Source organism: Herpailurus yagouaroundi, unplaced genomic scaffold (assembly GCF_014898765.1).
Source record: "Herpailurus yagouaroundi ecotype Mexico unplaced genomic scaffold, PumYag 163, whole genome shotgun sequence".
NCBI lineage: Eukaryota > Metazoa > Chordata > Mammalia > Carnivora > Felidae > Herpailurus > Herpailurus yagouaroundi.
In genome coordinates this window covers 40,227,059-40,245,709 of record NW_024412404.1, presented here as the reverse complement: position 1 = coordinate 40,245,709, position 18,651 = coordinate 40,227,059, and the positions used below count along the sequence as shown (strand labels likewise).

Below are 18,651 nucleotides of genomic sequence, written 5' to 3'. Positions count from 1 at the left end.
ATTGGCTGTGCGTGGAGAGGAGCGGGGTGAATGACAGCGCGGGGGAGGGGCGGAGAGGGGGAGAGGGAGGCCGGGAGCCGAGACTGATGCAGGAGCCAGAGACAGAGGGACGGAGACCGAGGCACCGAGAAGTAGTTCAGGAAGAGAGAGAGGAGATTCAGAGACTTAAAAGGAGAAAAAGAACAGGAGGCGGCCATTCCCAGAGACCGATAAACAGACGGACCCAAGGAGGTGGAGGATAGAGCCCTCTTCCCAGTCTGGCAGGAGTCTCCCCTCACTTTGAATGGGGCCAAAGAGGTCCAGCCCACTAGGCCTCTGGGGATGGGTGTCCCTGCGCTACTGGAGAATCTCCCCAAGGGCTCAGCTGGGAAACACCTGTCCTTCAACAAGAGGATTTACTGCAAACTTCAAGTCTGGCTTGTTAGAAAGTAGAAGACTGTCTACTTCCCAGGTATGGAGCCCAGGCCCCTGAGGCAGGAAGGTGAGTTCAGGCTTGTTCTTTTTAAAAACACAGGCCTATGAACAACCGGCTGTAGGTTGTTGAAAAAATCAACAACCACCCCAACCCAGCCTATTTAGAGAAACTGAGGAAAGGAAGACTTCCTGAGAGGAAGGCAAAAGTCAAGAGAGGTGGCTTGGGGCTTGTTTCCAGGGGGCCCATGCCTCCAGATACCCCTTTCCTTTGAAATAAACATGCCCCAAAGAAGCAGTACCCACAGTATGCGAATGAATTCAATCAGATTGTTTTCACCTAGCAACTAGCACAGGGCTGGCTATTCCAAGCAAGAAACCTTTGGACTGTGGTGAGGGGAAGGAGTTATTTTCTTACTTTTGGAATCCTGGGAGGGAGGCCTGGGGACTTAAGGCAGTGGTGGGGGGGGGGGGGGTTGGGGGGCTAGGGTTGGTGGGACCAAGATCAGGGAAGTGCATCTGGACAAATTTAGGCCTTTTAAAGTTTTGACTGTGGCTGACTGGCTTACAGCCCAGGAGAGAAGGAGGAAACTCCCTTTTTCTGCTTCCTCTCTTTCCCCTCTCCAGTAGGGAAAGGTTTGCTCCCTGCCAGGAGCCAAGCTCTGGGACCGGTGCACGTTGGATCACTTTGGATCTATTTCTGGTCTATTTCAGATTCAACAGGTCTTCAGGGAGGGACTGTCTCTATCAGGCAAGATGAAGGTGCACATTCTATTGATCAAGTCTCATTACAGTCTACTTGCTTTGGTCACGTCTGTTATTTCCACTTGAAGAGACCTCCTTGGAAGCAGGGACCTCATCTCAGTTTCCCTCCTGTGGAGTGTAGCCCCAAACCACAGGATATAGTCATGTTGGGTGAAAAATGAATGAATGAACCTCCTTATCCAACAAATATTTATTGAATACCTACCATGTGTCAGGCATTGTTCTTGGCACTGGGAAAACAGCAGTAAACAAAACCAAGGTCCTGCCCTCATGGAGTTTATGTTCCATAGAGGGGGTTAGACAATAAACAAAGAAGCAAATACAATAAGTCAGATCGTGGTAAGTATTATGGGGAATGCTATGAACTTCACCAACTCTTCAAGATGAGTATTATCTCTTTTATAGATATAGTAAGAAATTATACTATTTTATAGATGTAAGAAAGCCAAATTTCAGAGGCTAAGTGACTTGGTCAAGATGGAGAAGCTGGATTTGAGTTGCATTTATGGATTAGCCTGGAAACCTGGAGAAAATCTTGTCTGGGCTCCAGGCAGGTGGACGAAGGCCCGCTCAAGGCAAGGCCATGTGTGAAACAGGTGGTGGTTTGTAAACACTGAGCAGAAACAGGTGAGAGCTCTATTCCCTTGCCAGTTCACTCCTCTTCACCCACCCAATCCAGGTTCTACAACCTTACCCAGCAGTTGTTTGAACCTAAATTTGTCTCCTTTCTGCCTCTTATCTTAGAGGAACTAAATAAAGCAGAAATAAACCTAAGTGTTTTACTGAGAAGCTACCATGTGCCAGGCACCTCACCACACCGATGTCATTTAAGACTCGCAACTCTGTGAAGTTAATAGAAACACCTCCAAGTTTTAAGTAAGTACGAAAATTAAATGAGTGTTCACTGCAGTATTATTTATAATGGCCAAAAAGTGGGAGCAACTCACATGTTCATCATCTGATGAATGGACAAACAAAATGTGGTGTATCCATACCACAGAATATTATTCATACTACAACATGGAAGAACCTAGAAAACATGATGCTAAGTGAAAGAGGTCGGGCACAAAAGGCCACTTATCAAATGACTGCATCCATACGAACCATCCAGGATAGGCAAATCCATAAAGGCACAAAGTAGATAATGGTTGCCAGAGGTTGGAGGAGGAAGGGTTGGAAGTGGCTGCCAGCGGATACGAAGTTTCCACTTGAAGTGATGAAAATATTCTGGAATTAGTGGCAATGGTTGCACAACTATGTGACTATATTAAAAACCACTCAATTGTATGATCTAAAGGGGTTATCATGGTATACGAGTTACATTCATTTTTAAAAAGAAAAAACAAAAACCGAGACTTGGTCAGATGAACAAACTTGCCCTGAGTCCCACAGACAGAAGAAGATTGATCTGGTTGCCCAAATCTGAATTGTTTTCCCTGTATGAGGCTGAGAAGTATGGAGAGGGGTGCTTCTGCTTCCTTTGGGGCTGGACTGCAGTGCCTTGATCCTTTTCATGATTAACTACAGTTCTGTCTGCTGCAATTAAAACCCTCTTATCTTTAGGACAACTTACCTTTGCCGCCCTCTCTGGCCCACGCAGGAACCTCCTGAGTGCTCCTGACACTCTCCCTGTTCCTCCCTCCTTCCTCCTCTGGCTGAATCTTTCCAACACCTACGTCTTTCTGACCTTTCCTGTCCTACCATTTAGGCGTCTATCTTACTCCCCCCTTGGACTCCTCAGATCTGGCACCAGTTGGCCAGAGTCCCTGGTGGGAGACCTCACCAGCCGAAGGTTGGCAGAGGTCACAGCTGCCTAGTGGCCTCTTCAGACTGTCAGGAGGCTCTTCTCATCAAAATCCTGCAACCCAGGGACATCTTGACTTTCCCCGGCCCTTACAGGTGTTTGCCTCACTGATCTTTTCCATACCCCCCTTCAGTCCCCCCCCCCCCCATCAGAATCAACTTTTATCCCAACCCAGTTCTGCGTGCTGGCCTTCCCCAAGATGGGGTTCTCTGTGTCCAACTTGTTTTCCAATAGGGTGGTTGTTTCCACCTTTGTTTTCCAATAGGGTAGTTGCTGAGGGCCAGGGTACCCTTTCAGTCCCTTCTTTTCCTAGGAAGTTGAGACAAGAGGGTCAGGAGTTGCTGGGTTCTGGCCCCCACCCCTCCCAGAAGCAGTGTCACCTGAGGTCAGAAAGTTTTTGGAAGGGGGTGGGGAGGAGACATGAGGGACTTACCTTCGGTGCAGCTTTTGTGTTTCCCCAGTGTCGGCCCTGTGAGGAAAGAGGAGGAGAGAAACCAATTTGACTATAAATTGTATACACACACACACACACACACACACACACACACACACACACAAGGAAAGAGGAGGAGAGGGAGAGAGAGTAGGAGCACACAGCGCAGTGATGTCCCGGCACCTTCAGTCACAGTTATTATCTCGTGTCCTCCTCCAATAACCCTGTGATGTGGCTTTTGTTATCTCCATTTCACAGATGAGAAGGCCGAGGCACTGAAAGCTGGGAAGGGACACAGACTGGACTCAAATGCTGTTTTTCTGACTCCATTCATTACGAGCTGATTTCTCAACACCAAACTCGGTAGCTGTGGCCCTCGCTTTGCAGGAGTATCTTGCATGTGTCTAGGTGAGTTCTGGCCCTAAAGCCACCTGGTAACCACCCCCCAAGCGCCTTCCGCTCCCCTCTCCCCTGCCTCCCCTCTCCCCTGCCTGCAGAATGAAGAAGTGCCTCCAATTAAAAGAGAAGCAGCTGGGGCTGGGGCTGGGGCTGGGGGAGGAGGAAAGGGAGGGCTCAGCCCTAGAGGGCGGCCCCTTTGGATCCCACACGGCTCCCTCCCCCCTCTGGGAGAGACCCCTGGGCCAGGGGTTGTACTTTAGCTTAGGGGTGTGTGTGTGATAACTTAATTACTTTGTGTTTGTGGGACTGTGTGTCCATGAGGGGAAAGCCAGATGTGAAAGTGTGCGTGACAGTGGGGGCATGATAGCCTGGGCATGTCTCTGAGGAATACTTTTTAAAATCTACCCAACAAATATGTATTGAGTGTCTATTATGTACCAGTGTTAGGCTGCTGGGATTCAAATGCAAGCAAAATGCATGTCTGTGAGGGGACTAGGGGACAGGAGGGGAGTCTAGGTCATTTTTACAACTGTATTTGCCTGTGATGCCAGTGAGTGTGTTTTTTGTAACAGATAAGAGTGTGTCCCTAACTGTTCCCGTATAACGGGCACATATGATGGGGTGAGAGCATCCGTCAGCTACTGTGTGAAAGTGAGGGTGTGATAATGGTGTGTGTGTGTATGCATGCTCGTGAGTGTGTGTATCTGTGGGAGAGATGTCTTATTTTCTAGTGTAGTTGTCTGGGAAATGGCCATATGCGGGCCTGTGGGTGTGGAATGGGGGAGACAGGATATGCCCAATCGATAGTTCGCAGGGAAAGGGTAGAACAAGCTGAGAAATATGTAAGGAGATGTGTAACATGGAGCAGTGGCAGTGGGGCCATTGGGATCTGGATTTCCAATACAGAAGTTTCTGCCTTGCTCACCTGCCTCAGGGAAGGGGGGGGGAATGGAGGGGCAGGTGCAGCTGGTGACTTGAGGACTTAGAGACCCAGTAAAGGGCACTCCACCTCCAAGGTGTGTGGGAGGGTGTTATCTCTAGGTTAGGGAAGGAGGGAGTGAGCAGGTCAGGCTGGTTCCAGCTACACGACTCCGTGATTTCTCAGGGTTGGGGGTGGGGGTGGTGTCTGGGGCCAGCCCCAGGTGCTCCTACCCAAGTCCTTACAGGAATAGGGACTGAGGATCTCTCCAACATGGAAGGACAAGCGTCCATTTATTCATCAGTGGAGGGACCACAGCCGGATTGAAGACAGAGAAAGACAGACCTTTCCTGCTAGAAAACATACCTCAGCTGTCACCTGGGTTAGGAGCCAGCTCCTTACCCCAAAGCCTGGTTGAACAACGGGGTCTTAAGTCTAGGCCCTGCCCTGTAGGGGTCCCCTTCTTGGCCTCTATACAAAGGCAGCTGTTGGCCCATCACCTCTGGGCATGGAGCTAGGACCTCAGGCCTCTCTCTGACCAACTCTCCCCCAAAGGAAGCCCAGAGACCCTCAGGTCCCACCATCCAGACCCATGCCCATGGCAGAGCAGATCTTTGATGCCAAGTCTTCTCTCAGAATGCCAGGATGGGGAAAGGGTTGGGCAGGGTGTGGGCTGAGGTTCGGGGCAGAATAGTGCTCTGTGACCCTGCCATCCGTTGACAGCTCCTGAAGGGCTCCCTGGGCACCAAGTTTAGCTTCCCACCACTGGACCCAGTAGAGCACCCCAGCCTGGGACCCAGGACCACAGGTACACCCCAGCATGCCGACCCTCGGCCTCCGTCCTTGGCCCTGCCCAGCCGACAAGTGGGTCCATGCTGATCCGAGGAATTTCCGAAGGCAGAGGGTCCTAGCCAGCCCCTGGGTGTGCTGAGTGTGGTGTGGGGGAGGAAGAAGGAGCCGGGGGAGTGCCAGCTTGCTGAATGGGGGGACTGGGGGGGGGCCACCACCACCTCCTAGAAACCTACTCCCTGCACCCCAGGGCAGGGAGCAGGGGGGGACAGGGTGGGGTCTGGCAGGCTCTTCAGGATCGGTGGGCCAGACCTCTGGGTGTTCTGTCGCTCCAGCCCCTCAGTCAAGCTGAAAATGAGGGCGGCTTTCCGGCTGGGCCACGAACCTGTAAGCGGTCAGATCTACCCAGATTTCTGGCCTCAGTTCAGGTCCTCAGCCCTCCTGGGGCATACATTTGGGCCGCAGAGGAAGGGCGGGTGGAGACCTCCCAGCTCCGGAAACCCGGCCCCCTAGAGGGGTTCAGTCCTGGGCTGCGGCGGGGAGGGTCTTGCGGTCACCCATAGGAGCTTGGGCCACCTCGGCTTGGACAGGTCTGGACATTTCCGCGGGCGCTCGGGGCACGTCGGAAGCTGCAGGTGCTCCCTGAGCCGCAGCCACACTGCGCTGCGAACGGAAACCCTGGCCAGTGACGACCGCCGCTCCCGCTGAGAAGCCCTGGCCGCGGCGCCTCTGCGCACCTCTGCCCGCACCTCTACCTCCGCGCTGCGGCTGCGCCCAGTGGGCGCCGCAAGTGTCCTCCGCCTAAATGAGTTGAGCTGGAGTTGGGGTTTGAAAGGAACTGGCCAAGCTCCTCCTCCATCAGAAAACCCCGCTGCGGGAGGCAGGGGAACGGATTCCGCCTGGGAGACCCAGCTGCTGTCGAGGAAATGTGTTCCACGCTCTGTCCCGACCGCATATGGCCCCCGCATATACACGAATGGTCCCTGGCAGACACAACCAACACCCGAGGCCTTCCAGATTCAGCGTTGGAGCAGATCCAGCACCCTCTCTCTCAGGCTCACGCTCACAGGTCCACGCTCACCCTTGCGCACACACACACACACACACACACACACACACACACACACTCCTGTGTGCAATCTGGCAGCTGCTCGCAAGGCCTCCTTCACGCCTCCACACACAAGTACACACGGATGTTACAAACACCGCCTTCCACCCAGACTCGGGGCTCAGATAAAAACCACCTCCCTCCCTTCGGGCGCGCACTCTGCCGGCCACCTTGGGCCCACAAGCAGCCACGCAGCTTCCCAACTTTTCTGGGGAGGCCAAAGGCAGGGAGGGAGGGGGCGGGGGAGCCGCAGGTGCCAGGAGTTGGGGTGGGGGTGGCTAAGGGGGAGGGACCGTATCCATATGTATGGGTTCCGCGCACAAAGAGCAGCTGCCCTAAGCTGAGCCCCGCGGGCCCAGAGTTGCTCCGAGGCGGCAGCGGCCCCGCTAATTGAATTAGACCGGCCAGGCCCTGCCACCCGCGCGCCACCCGCGTCCGCTCTGCCACACGTCCCTGGCCGCCGCAGGCGCTGGTTGGGTGCCGAGGGACGGGTTGAGGGAAGGAGGCACCGCCGCCTGAGCCCCTGCCCGAGGCGTCCTCTCCCCCCGGAAATAATCCCATTGTTCTGCGGGCTGCGTGTGGCACTGGGCGGCAGGGATCCCCAACTGGACTGCGACGACGCTGTGATTAATGGGACGGCGGGGAGGGAGCCCTCCGCCCAGCCCACCCGTCTCCCTGGTTCTCAGCTGCCTTCTCACTCCCTGGTTTGAGGGCCCCTTCCCCACTGGAGTCTGGGGTCTGGGGAAGTGAGCGCAGAACCGGGAGGCAGGCCGACGGGGCCACCGGAAATTAGACCAGTTGGATGTCTTAGTGAGGGAGGCAAGGCAGTGTGGGCAGGCACGGCTGCATGGGTGTGTAAGGGCATTGAGAGCTGTGAATCCCTCTGCACTGAATGGGGTGCTGGGGGGCGGTGTATGAATGTGGCTGAAGTGTAGAGTGTGGGGTTGTGAGATATGAAAGGGGTGTGCTCCCGCCTCTGGGGGCCATCCCAGCCCCAAGGCCAGGGAGCTGTGCTGAGCCTCTGGCACTTCCCGGGGTCCCCAGGAAGTGCTTAGCTGGGCACCTGCCTTCTCTCATAATGGATTTCCAGAAGCAGCCTCACCCGAGACCCCAGCCCCAGCCCCACCACCAGCAACTGATGGGGTGGCTCCTGATCGAGGCCTCCACCTCCCTGCCCCCACCTTTCTGGATAATGCCTTCCGAACACAGGCATCCTTTCTTTCCGCTCTTCTCCCACTCAACGTCCTCCGCACCTCCGCTGATCGGGTCTTTTGAGGTCTGGCTCATAGCGCCCTAACCACAGAAAGCTTCCCCACATGTGGCTGGGAAAGAACTCCACTGCCCAAGATGGCCCTCAGATCCCTGAGGTAGGAAGCACGTCTGCATGTCTGTCCTGCTCTAAACTGCAAGTGCCTGGAGGCGCACCAGAGTCCCAGCTTGTCCCCCAGCACTCATACACGCCCACAGGCGCTCTCAGTACCAGTGAGTCCTCCTTGTTGGTGAGCTCCGCCCAAGAGCTGTGGAGACCGTGGGCACACGGCCATGCTTCTGAGGTCATGGCGAAGTTCGCCTCCTTGCCTCCTTCACCCAGAAGCAGGACACACGGTCCTGGCCCCAAGTGGGTGTCGGGTGGGGGTGCCCTAGGGACCGAGCCATGGATTCCTAGGAGGGTGGAAGAGGACCCCCACCTCAGGGAACCGAGGGCTGCAGCAGGCTTTGGCCACCCAGTGGTCAGCACTGATACTGAGACCCTGCCCCGGCAAGGACCTCTGGCCCTCAGGCTTCCTGCCTGATGTTGCCCTCCGCCTGCCCACTGAGCTCTGCCAAGCCACCCAGGTTATGCAGTCAAGGCAAGGTCCCCTAGAAATCCAACGAGGGTGGGAGCGGGCCAAAGCGGGGGCTTCAAGCCCACCAGAAGGGCTCAGTGCATCTGGCAGGGACCAGGACCCTCTGGAGGAGTAACACCAAGGACAGCGGTGTGGCTGGCGTCTCCACCCACACCCCTTTGCTCTGATACTCAAGGCTCTGGAGAGGCGGTGGGGGTGGGGGCTCTGGGCCGGGCTGGGCATCCTGGTAGGTCACCCTGAGAGCGCTAGGCGCCAGCACTGCCCACCCTCTCAGGCCCAGGGCCAGGCCTCCGCGGCCCTTACTGTATTTCCCGGGACTTTTACTGCAGCGCCAAGATGAGCAGTGACATCCCCTCTCCCCTTTCATAAATATTGCATCTTTGCAATGCAATTACAGGAGACGGAGCGGCATGAGCATTTACTAAATAAGATTATGGGGTAATGCTAATGCAGTTTATGTCTGCGCTCTGACACCAGACAAACTCCCTATTAATAACCTCTCAATGAGGCGCGAGGCTCAGAAAGCAGAGCCTGGGGCTGCCCAGGGCTGTGCACTAGCTCGGCATGGTCACAGCATGGCCACTCCATGCTGGGGGGGGGGGGGGGGGGGGGGGGCCCCGGGGGCCCCCCCCCCCCCCCCGGCCCCCGCCTGGGGGGGGGGGGGGGGGCGCCCCCGCTCCCGTGGCTCCCACCCTCCTCTCTGGGCCTCTTGGCTTGGAGTTCCTTCCACACTCCTTAGGAGGCAACCTTACTTACCCTCCACCCTCACGCCCGGAGTCTTACTGCCACCCCAGCTTCCTCCACTTCCCTTCTTTTTCCTGGCTGGCACCTCACCCCTCTCTTTGGAATTCACCCTGCTGGCGAGGCCCAATCCCCCCACCCCCTCACACCCTCACAAAGGACATGCAAGGCACATTCTTCTCTGGCTTAGAAACCACTCGCCATTGCCTATAGGAAAATCCAAGCCCTTTATCCCACCATTCAAGGCCTTCAACTTGCCCCTTCATTGGTAGTACCCTCCCCCAATCCCCAGCTACCATTCACCATTTTGTATCAGTTGAGACAAATTCTCTCACACCTTTCCACTGACCGCCATCTCCTCAGTGCAATGCCCTGGCAACATCCATTTCTCTCCTATCCCAACCACACACACACACACACACACACACACACACACACACACCCTACTCCTACTGTATGTTGGGTTCTGTGCTGGGCGTGCAGCCTGCTTAAGATTCTCTCTCTCCCTCTCCCTCTGCCCCTCCCTTGCTTACACATGCACATGTTCTCTCTCTCTCTCTCTCTCTTTCTAAAAAAAATAAAATCAAAATCATACACATGCACATGTTCTCTCTCTCTCTTTCTAAAAAAAAAATAAATAAAATAAAAATCAAAAATAAATGTGCATCAGAACAGATCGACTAACTTCTCTGGCCCTTACTTTTTTGTTTGTAAAATGGGCCCAATGGACTCTGCCTTCTACTTCGGCAAGCCATTGTCAGAATCTTCCTATTTCATTGGCTGTAGCTCTGCTTTACCATCTTTCTTACTGTATTAAAATTTGTGTAAAATGTTTGTCAGCCCTACTTGTCTGGGAGCTGTTGAAACTCAATGCTGTCGGCCCTGCTCAGTTACCCGAACCAGCCGATGAGCGCCTGGGACTAGGAGAAACCCTTCTCCTTGCCTCCTCAGTTTTCCTCCTCTTGGGGCCTCTTTAAGGTCCCGTTGAGAGGATAGGGCTAAAGCAGTAGAGACAAGTTCTGGAAAAATAGAACATCAGTGCAGCAGGAAAATGTAGGCAGGATTTCAAGGTCAAGGGAGCCAGTCCCCTGCCTCAGGCCCTGGTGCTGGCTGGTCATTAATGCAGCCCTGGGTTCTTTTTGGCCTTCAAATAAAAAGATATTTCATGCCCAAGGGCCTCAGTAATGAGGAACCAGGGAGGGGCTGGGTAGCCTGCAGGTTCAGCAAAACCTTCCCCACCTCAGAGGCCTCCCCCTCCTTCCTCCCTCCTCCTCTGTCCCTCTGAAGTCAGCGAAACCTTTCAGCAGCTTCGGGAAGAAGAAGGCTCCTTTGCCTTTGGAGCAGGGAGAGGGATGAAGGGTACCGGCACGGCCTAAAGAGGCCTCCTGGAGCCTCGCTCCCCTGCCCCCACCTCTCTACCAAGGACAAACCATCTCTACCTAGAGAGGCCAACCTGTGGAGAAAGGCTGGGGCCCAGGGCCTGGAGGATGGGAGTGGGACAGTGCCTTACCATACTTTCCAGTCCCTCACCCCTGAGAACCGGGGCTAGCGCATACTTACCACCAACTCTAACCTGCCATTCCTGCCCTGGGCTACAAATGACTTTGCTGAGTGCTGCAAACCTGTCTGAATCTGTCTGGGGCATTTCGGACTTACCGCAACATCCCTTTGCTTATTTACGAAGCATTAGGCTTGACTCTTTTTTTCTGTTTTCCCTTTCTCTCTTACCTGTCCTGTCCAGTCTCCCTGCTGAGTGTTTTCTTAGTGCTCTTGGTCTGGGAAACTTCCTAACCAGCCCCTTTACCCAACTCGGAGGTTGTATGCGCACAAACGCACATGCAAACTGAGAGGTGCGTGCAGACCTTTACTCTCAAAAACACACGAACAAAGTCCTGAGCGTAACATTAACCCCCCTCCCCCATGAAGTCCCGGATCCACCTGTGCAGACAGACATGCACCTGCGCTGTCCCCACTGAAATGCCGTCTCCCACTGTCTCCCATGCAGAGAAGTATACAGCCACATAGGTTAGCATGTTCATGCAAACACAAATACTCAACCAATCTACATGCCAAGCACAGTTTCTGAAGTTGGTGCTGCCATTGAATCTTCCAGAGTTTGCCAGGGATCAAACTCTGGAAGATTTGATATCTATTTCATTCTTTATTTTGTTAAGTTTATTTTTGAGAGAGAGAGAGAGAGAGAGAGAGAGAGTGAGCGAGGGGCAGCGAGAGAGGGAGAGAGAAAGAATCCCACGCAGCCTCCCAACTGTCAGTGCAGAGCCCAAAGTGGGACTCAAGCTCACCCGATAAGGGGCTCGGACTCACAAACCATGAGATCATGACCTGAGCCGAAGGTGGATGCTTAACCAACTGAGCCACCCAGGCGCCCAGGAAGTGCCTTCTTTTATCCTGGGTGGGAACTCGGTATATTTAGGATAACATATGCTCAAGGGTATCTGGGGCTTGTAGAATTGTAGGGCGGTATTGGTAAAAACCACTCCCCACAAGGTACCTGAGCTATGAGTCATTCCGGAGGACCTGAAAAAGTAGGAGCAGCACACATCTGAACAGAGGGATGTGGTCTACTCATTGGAATCCGAACCTGTCCATCATGTGCACTCTGTAAATTAGGTGCGGATCCTGAGACAGGAAGTAGGAAGGAACCCGGTGGGCGGGCTCCGCAGGGAGTGGCCTTTGAAACAGGAAAGGAAGGAGCTATCTGGGCCTCTCTCAGGGAGTGGCCCTCAGTTCCAAGAAGCACAAGGTAAAGCTAGCACTTACCTTGGGGGTGACTACTTAGGCCCTGGTGAAGCCAGGCCTCACCGTGGCCAGGAAAAGCAGTGGAGTTGTACCAAAAGGGTTTGTTTCCACCTCAGCGTACGTGAAGAAGGCCACTCGTGGCAAAGAAAAATGGACTAGGGTAAAAGGTGGGGGCTTCAGGAGGCTGGGGAGGAGGGAAGTATAATGGAAAGACCAAAGACATTGATGTTGGAACAGGATTCAAATTGTCCCCGTGCTCCACTAGCTGTGTGGTTTTGGGCAACATGTTTAGCCTCTCTGATCCTCGGTTTACTCCTCTATAAAATGAAGATATGCCACCTACTTTGTTTGATTGTGGTGAAGAATAAAAGAGATAAAAATATCTAAAAGTGCTCAGCCCAATGGCTGGTACATGGCAGGCTCCAACGGATGGGGGCTGTATGTGAGAAGAAAGTAATTAGAAGGCCAGTGTAAGAAAGTCTGAAACGCAGGACCAGAAGGTGTAGGGCCTTCCTTTCCTGAAGGGGATTTGGGCTGCTGGGGCCAAGGCAGGACCCAGAAAAAGAAGGGTGGCTTCAAGTTGAAGTGCCTGTACCTGGTCAAGTGAGCAGAGCACAGTGGTTAATAATCCAATGCCAGACAGCCCGAGTTCAAGTTCTTCTAGCTATAAGACCTACAGCCAATTTCTTTATGGCTTGATTTCTTTATAAAATGAGCATCATAATAATAACAGGATCTAGCAGGGTGCCTGGGTGGCTCAGGTGGTTAAGTGTCTGACTCTCGATTTCTGTTCGGGTCACATCTCAGTTTTGTGAGATCGAGCCCCACATGGGGCTCTGCACTGACAGTGAGAAGCCTTGCTTGGGATTCTCTCTCTCCCTCCCTCTCTGCCCCTCCCTCTGTTCACATATGCGTGTGTGCCTGCTCTCTCTCAAAACAAATAAAGAAACGCTTAAAATAATAGCAACAATAACAATAACACCTATCTTGTGAACTTGATCTGAGAAGTAAATGAGTTATTATTTGTAAAGTGCTTAGAATAGTACCTGACACAGAATAAATGCCCTACGAATGTATGCTCAGTCAATAGAAACAAACCAGGCTCACATGCTGACGGGGAACCTGGTCCCGGGGACTCAGTGGGGCAGCCACACACCAGAGGCAGCCTGCCTCTTTGGCTGCGTGATCAGTGATCTTCAGAACCCTGTGCTTTCGAACTCCTGGTTTTGTCCTCCCGTGGCTGTGGTTTGTTTACTTTAGGAACAGGTTACCCTTTTAAGTTTTCAAGGTGCTTGAGGGTTTGTTAAGGGAAGAGTAGACATTTCTTTATATGTTGCTGGTGGTGCTGTAAATTAATCCCGGCCTCCTCGAGTGATGTAACAAAAACCATGATACTGTTCATATCCTTTGATCAGATAATCCCACTTTTGGGACCATATCCCAGGGAAATAAAAAAAGCAATTCGTACAAAGATGTTCATAGGAGCACCATTCATAACAGCTCAACCTTGGAAGCAGCCCAAACACCCAACACTAGGGTAACGGTTAAGCCAGCTAGAAAGCTGCTTCACAAAGGAATAGCACACAGCCATTAAACTGCTAACGAGGGCGCAGGTAAGGAGTGGGACGTGCCGTATTCCTAGGGGAAGATGCCAAACTGTAAAAATGTCAGAACTCCCTAAGAAAACGTACAGGCTCAATGTCCTACTAATCAAAAATCAAAGCAGACATTTTCTTATATTAAAAGAAAAAAAGATTCCGACATTCACATGAAAGAGTAAATAGGTGGACATATCAAATGTTTCTCTTTTTTTTGTTATTTTTTAGTGTTTATTTTTGAGAGACAGAGACAGAGCGTGAGCGGGGGAGGGGCAGAGAGAAGAGGGAGACACAGACTCTGAAGCAGCCTCCAGACTCTGAGCTGTCGGCACAGAGCCTGATGCGGGGCTCGAACCCATGAACCGTGAGATCATGACCTGAGTCGAAGTCAGATGCTCAACCCACTGAGCCAGCCCCCCGGGTGCCCCATGAATACCTTCTGATCTGACTCCTGAACCTGGCCCTGCTGAACTTCCCTGCCTCCAAACCAGACTGAGACACCTCCTACCAGCTCCCTAGAGGGCCAGACTGCCTGGGTTCCAATTTCAGTTCTCCACTTAAAAACTGGGCGATCTTGGACCAGTAGCTTAACCTCTCTAGATCTCAGTTTTCTTATCTGGAAGGTGGAATAAGAGTAGTACTTATATAGAGAATTATTGCCATGATTTAATCAGTCAACTTACGGAAACCCAGAGAACAGTGTCTGGCCTAGAGTAACATCTCAGTAACAGTTGGTCATTCTTTGGGTTGGGTTTGGGGGAACTCTAAAGGGAGGAGGCAGAAAACTTTAATTTCTCTGATGCTTATGTCTTCCGGGTCTCTGGTTGGTTTTGAAGCCTAGGGCACCTGGCTTTCTCCTTCATCTCAGCTGACGAAGCAAGAGAGTCTTAGCCAAGAGGGGGCCCTCGGTGCAGACCAAGAATCCAGTGCTGACACACAGGGCTCAGCTGCCTCAGATTGTTCCAGCCTGCGTGCCCTCCCTACCCCAGCCGGGGAGTTTAGCCCTGCCCTGCCCCCGGGTACTAAGACCAAGTCAAGTCTCTGTCATGGATTTGGGGAAAATGGGCTTTGTGCTTAGGGGATAAAGAAGGGCCAGGTTCTGAGCGCTTGGCTGCAGGCGATGTCTCACTGACCTGAGACAACTCCCCCAGCCGAGGACCGGCCCCCATGCCGGCTCTGTCCTCCTTTTGCTCAGCTTCCTCCAGAGATCACTCTCTCCAACTGAAGACTGGAGCTCCCGCCAGAAGTTTCCAGGCTTGCAGGAAAATGGGGGTGCTTTTCTTGAACTGTCTCTGTGTATTTGGCTTGCTAAGTCAGGCCCAGATCGGGTGATAGGGCTGGGAGGTGGAGTGGGTCTATTTTCTGTCATCTTTCCCTATATGTCCCTCACACACAAACCTGGGAGTGTCCTCATCTTGTGGTGAAAATTTTGTTCATTGCTCTGTTTGACTACACTTGATCTTAGCCAAAAGGCCAAGAAGCAATGTTTATTGCTCTGTTTTCTTGTTATCGTCACTTTTGTTGTAATTAGCCAAGGTAAGACTTCCCAGGATCGACTTAGTGGCCACTCAGTGGCCCCTAGGAGGAGCAAAGGAAGTGACTACTGGGTCTGTACAGGATAGAGAGACATGAGGGCAGGGATCTGTGAGAGCCAGATTGAAAAACACTTTCTTCTTCTAGGGACTAGACCAGGTGAACCTTTAGTAGCCAAGGTGGCTACAGAATGAAGTGAGTGTCAGCCTTAGGGAAGGGGGGTTGCCCAAAGGGTCACCTGCAAAGAGTAAACAAGGAGGAGGCCTGGAAAGGGCTGAGGATCCTTCCTGACTCCCCAGTGAGACCAGCCCCACGTATGTGCTCAAAGAGTTTTGAACCCACACAGAGTCGGGAGGTTGACTACCAAGAAACCTTCCTGCCTTCACCTAGCCATGCGTGTATTCACTTATCTATCCATGTAGCCCACTTCGCTGAGCTTTGTTCTAAGCCAGGCACCGTGCCTGCTATGTGAGAGCTAGGCAGGCCCCTTGGGAAAGGGGTTGGGGGGCCTGGGGGGCAGGCCCAGCAAGTCCCTTACTTCTGTCAAAGCCAGAACCAACCACTTCTCAACCTTTCTGGGATTCCAGTGACTCTGTAGTCTGTCTGTGTTTGTTTGTTTTGTTTGTTTTTTGTTTCTGCTAACCCCTGTTTGCCTGTAGTTCCTGGTGATTAGAAAAACAAGCAGGGCAAAGCCTTAAACATGAGAAAGGGGACCTGTGCTTGTTTCAGAGCCCAGGAGCGGAAGAGGCCTGGAGAGGTGCCAGGAGAGAAGAGTCCAGGGAGGGAGAGCCCGAAGTCCGAGCCTTCTTCCCCATCCCACCCTCCCCAGTGTCCCCCACCCCACCTCCTTCCAGATCCCCGGTTCCTCTCTCTACACCCCTTTAAACATCCCCCGGCATCGCACAGTTTCTCACGTCCCCTCTCCCTCCCCCTCTGGAGTCTGGCTTTGAGCCTTGGGTGCTGGAGGACTTGGGCTGGGCCTGAGCACCACCCCCCCCCCACCATGATCATTCGTCCTGGGATGAGCCCTGGCCTCCAGGGGTCAAAGGTGGCAGCTTTATTTACTCCCAGTCAAGCTCTCACTGCTCGGGTGCTTTCATCATTTTGTTATAATGGAAACAGCCTGATGGCCACAGGCGCCTTGGGAGACCGTCAGCCACCTCCCTTCTCCCCCCAGCCTCCAGACACACAGACACTTGTATCCCTCCAATAAGGGCTCGGATTTCTCAGCAAAGTACAGCTTTGCTCTTACGACAGTTTTCAGCTGTCGGCGTGATCACATTCCTCTGTCTGTTTAGAGCCTGTGCCAGAGAGGCTGGGGGGCTGGCCCGCGTGTGAGAGTGGGCATGAGTGTGCGAAATGGGTACGGTGCGCGAGTCTGAGAGTGCGTGGCGTGAGTGTGTGTTTGTGTGTGAGAACTTGCACGAGTGTGTGGACGCGTGAGGTTCTGGGTGTATTTGTGTACACGTGTGTGTGTGTGTGTGTGTGTGTGTGTGTGTGTGTGTGAGACAGTCACGTAGGCGAGCCTAACGGGAATGCGCATATGTGCGTGAGAGCCCAGGCATGTCCGTGCTGTGCGTGTGCATACTCGTAGCAGAACCTTATTCACATAAGCCGGCCCGTGTGCCAGCTCTTACAAGTGTGTGTGCATCTCCACGTGCAAATATCGTTTAAGGATGTGTCTGCACAACATGGATAGATCTCAGAACTATAATGCTGGGCAACAGAAGACAGACAAAGAAGGTAACATACTCTGTGATTCCATTCAAATAAAGTGTAAAAACAGGAAAATCCATGTTTGGTGTAAGAAGTCAGAACAGAGTATTGTGCCTGGAAAGGGGGCCCGAGGGCATTCCTGGGTACTAATGATATTGTACTTTTTTTAAATTCATTTTTTAAAAAATATTTTTTAACGTTCATTTATTTTTGAGACAGAGAGAGACAGAGCATGAACGGGGGAGGGTCAGAGAGAGAGGGAGACACAGAATCAGAAACAGGCTCCAGGCTCTGAGCGGTCAGCACAGAGCCCGACACGGGGCTCGAACTCATGGACCGCGAGATCATGGCCTGAGCTGAAGTCGGACGCTTAACCGACTGAGCCACCCAGGTGCCCCTTTAAATTCATTTTTGAGAGAGACAGAGATAGCGTGAGTGGGGGAGAGGCAGAGAGAGGGAGAGAGAGAGAGAATCCCAAGCCGGCTCCACACTATCAGCCCAGAGTCCGACGCTGGGCTCGAGCTCACGAAACCACGAGATCATGACCTGAGCCGAAACCAAGAGTGGGATGCTTAACCGACTGAGCCACCCAGGTGCCCCAATAATATTCTACTTTTTGATCGGGATGCTGTTTACATGTATACATGTATGTGTCCACTTTGTGGAAATTCACTGACCCCTATACTCATATATAATGAGAAATCATAAAGTACATATATAATTTTACTGGCTGAATATGTTATAATTCAGTGAAACATTGGTCCAAGAATATCTAACCTGAAGACCGTCCCCTGCACACCCCCCCACGTCCCTCCCACATGCCTGCGTTGCTCACCTTCTCCAACTGGCCCCTCGGCCTGCTTTCCCTCCTCACACACCCCCTCCCCCCCCCCCACTGGCACACACACTGTCTGGGTGTGTAAGAGGCCTATGTCTCTGGGTTGCCGAGATGCCTGCTCGGATCCCAGCTCACCTCTGGGCTTCTCCCCGAACTCAGTGACTCCCTTGGAAGGCAGTGTCCCTGAAGGCAGAGTGAAGATGACGAAAGATTTGGCTTCACCCTCCGGGAGCCCCCAAGCTGACTTTCTGGGTCTGGACAGGCCTCCAGCGTGCACACCAGTGTGGAAGGTCAGCCACGCTCCTGCAGGACAAACGACACATGGGAGGGAGTGGGTGACCGCAAGGCATTAGTTAAGGACGGCCTTTTATGAAGGAAAAACCTTGAAGGTCTCTCTCTGAAGACCCCAAAGGTGAGCCTTGGCTGCACTACTTAAGCTCCCAGAATCTGGCTCGTTAATCTGTAAAGGGATAGAAAGCACTCTGGTTTCCAGCACCGTCCCTGTGATTATCTGTGCCTGAGTGTCTCTTTGTGTACAGGACTGTGTGCACATGCCCGCAGGTGAGGCGTGTGACTGTGGGTATGCTTGTGCCTGTGTCACCAGATGGGGTCCTGGATGATTTCATAGGGAGTGTGCTCCTGTTCCATGCAGGAGGCAGGATAAGCATATCGCATTCCAAATCACTTTGCCCCATGATTCTCACAAACACTTCCCTGCCACATGTCTCAATTTGGGGTTCAGAACTTCTGATAGAAATCAGAGCCGGGACATAGGGTCTACACTGGGAAGGGGGTTATGGCTCCAGAGAAGAGGGGGAGCCTGGCTCGACTCTCTCATCTTTCTCCAGGTCGGGTTTATTCACTCCCTCCCAAGCTGGCGCCTGGCATGGCACCCTGAGAAACCTGGCCCTGTCAGCTCCGTCCCTGGCCCAGGGCCCTCCCCCAAGTCAGAGCTCCTCCCACCCTCTCCCAAACCTGCTCAACCCGCCT

General features: G+C 52.9%; 1 long non-coding RNA gene across 1 annotated transcript; it reads left to right on the top strand.

The window, feature by feature from the left end:
* Positions 1-97: 97 nt before the first annotated feature.
* LOC121037130 (uncharacterized) lies at positions 98-18,161 on the top strand. Its single transcript, XR_005793618.1, has 3 exons — positions 98-481; positions 3,672-3,821; positions 17,821-18,161. It is a non-coding gene; the product is annotated as an uncharacterized LOC121037130 (long non-coding RNA).
* Positions 18,162-18,651: the final 490 nt, after the last annotated feature.